This window comes from Penaeus japonicus, unplaced genomic scaffold (assembly GCF_977035675.1).
Source record: "Penaeus japonicus unplaced genomic scaffold, GWHDUDI00000001_assembly GWHDUDI00000008, whole genome shotgun sequence".
NCBI lineage: Eukaryota > Metazoa > Arthropoda > Malacostraca > Decapoda > Penaeidae > Penaeus > Penaeus japonicus.
Genome location: NW_028234410.1, coordinates 1,495,002 through 1,497,501, shown reverse-complemented (window position 1 = coordinate 1,497,501; position 2,500 = coordinate 1,495,002).

The following is a 2,500-nucleotide window of genomic DNA, read 5'->3' as shown; positions in this document are numbered from 1 at the left end:
GAATCGCTCATCGTGCGTGACTGCTTCTTCCTTCCAAGCACGGAGTCTCTTTCGCCGCCAGGACGCGCAAGCACTCGAACAGCAAGTGCTGCTTCGCTCGAGGAGTGCTGTGGTAGGTCTTCGTAGGAGGAGGCGGCACGGCGCCACGCAGCCAGCCGCGTCTCTGACTGCAGGGAATTCCTCCTTTCAAAAACCCGTCAATTCAGCCACCGATTAGGAAGTTTGCCAGAAAACTCCCTCAGTTTGTTTTTTTAAGCAAAATGACTTGTAGCGGCAAGGACACGGTTCTGAAGTTCAAATTTTGTTAATACATATAACATCTCAGAATATGAACTATATACAGTTTCAGCTAAAAGACAGAATAGTTACCACAAAATCAACTATAAGAGAGCGAGACAGAGAGAGAGAGAGAGAGAGAGAGAGAGAGAGAGAGAGAGAGAGAGAGAGAGAGAAAGAGGACGAGAGAGATTGAGAAAGAGGAGGGAAAAGAGAGAGAGAGAGAGAGGGAAGGCGAGAAATAAAGCGAGGGAGACAGAGAGAGCTAGAGAATCAGAGAAAGGCAGGGAGAGAGAGAGAGAGAGAGAGAGAGAGAGAGAGAGAGAGAGAAAGAAAGAGGAAGAGAGAGATTGAGAAAGAGGAGGGAAAAGAGAGAGAGAGAGGGAAGGCGAGAAATAAAGCGAGGGAGACAGAGAGAGCTAATGAGCTAGAGAATCAGAGAAAGGCGGAGAGAGAGAGAGAGAGAGAGAGAGAGAGAGAGAGAGAGACAGAGACAGTTAAAAAGAGAGAAAGATCAAGAGAGAGGTAGAGAGAAAAAGAAAGTGAAGGGGGGAGAGAAATAGAAGAAAAAAACGAGACAGAGAGAAACAGAGAGAGAGAGAGACAGATAGAGAAACAGAGAGAGAGAGAGAGAGAGACAGAGACAATTAAAAAGAGAGAAAGATCAAGGAAGAGGTAGAGAGAAAAAGAGAAAGAAGGGGGCGGGGAGAGAAATAGAAAGAAAAAGCGAGAGAGAGAGAGAGACGAGAGAGAGAGAGAGAGAGAGAGAGAGAGAGAGATCACTAGTGCTCTACATTAGAGCATTCTCTTAACTGCTGTATACATTTCGACAGATATCCTCTCCTCCTCAGGATATCCACATCCTTGCTCCTTGGCGGTCCCTCCGATGCACCCTCCATCGGATGCGTTGTATCTTCGCCATCCTTGGGATTGCGATCTCCCTCTTGCAAGAAGTGGGCTCTGCAACCAAGCATCTAGAGCTGGCATACTATACACCCTATGCGCGCCCGAGCATCTAGAGGTGGCATACTATACACCCTATGCCCGCCTGAGCATCTAGAGGCGGCATACTATACACCCTATGCCCGCCCGATCATCTAGAGCTGGCATACTATACACCCTATGCCCGCCCGAGCATCTAGAGGTGGCATACTATACACCCTATGCCCGCCCGAGCATCTAGAGGCGGCATACTATACACCCTATGCCCGCCCGAGCATCTAGAGGTGGCATACTATACACCCTATGCCCGCCCGAGCATCTAGAGCTGGCATACTATACACCCTATGCCCGTCCGAGCATCTAGAGCTGGCATACTATACACCCTATGCCCGTCCGAGCATCTAGAGGTGGCATACTATACACCCTATGCCCGCCCGAGCATCTAGAGCTGGCATACTATACACCCTATGCCCGCCCGAGCATCTAGAGGCGGCATACTATACACCCTATGCCCGCCCGAGCATCTAGAGGCGGCATACTATACACCCTATGCCCGCCCGAGCATCTAGAGGCGGCATACTATACACCCTATGCCCGCCCGAGCATCTAGAGCTGGTATACTATACACCCTATGCCCGCCCGAGCATCTAGAGGCGGCATACTATACACCCTATGCCCGCCCGAGCATCTAGAGGCGGCATACTATACACCCTATGCCCGCCCGAGCATCTAGAGCTGGCATACTATACACCCTATGCCCGCCCGAGCATCTAGAGCTGGCATACTATACACCCTATGCCCGCCCGAGCATCTAGAGGCGGCATACTATACACCCTATGCCCGCCCGAGCATCTAGAGCTGGCATACTATACACCCTATGCCCGCCAGACCGTCTGGTGGACATTCCTCTTCCCTTTTCCTGCTGCAGAACCACAAAATTAATCTCTGCTCTGCAATTCCAACAGCAATGATTAACTTTCTCTCCCTTTTCACTCTTCGTTCTGTAGATTCTGGAGTCATGCGTCCTACCGATGACAGGTCCATGACTTGTGCTGCATCTCCCGCCCCTGAGGCACATGTCTGGCGGCTGTTGCACATGAGGCGCCTCGTCCGTTTCCAGCCCCCGTCCCAGATATGAATGCCCTCTTAGGCACCGTATGACAATAATGAATGCCCTCTTAGGCACCGTATGACAATAATGAATTCCCTCTTAGGCACCGTATGACAATAATGAATGCCCTCTTAGGCACCGTATGACAATAATGAATGCCCTCTTAGGCAC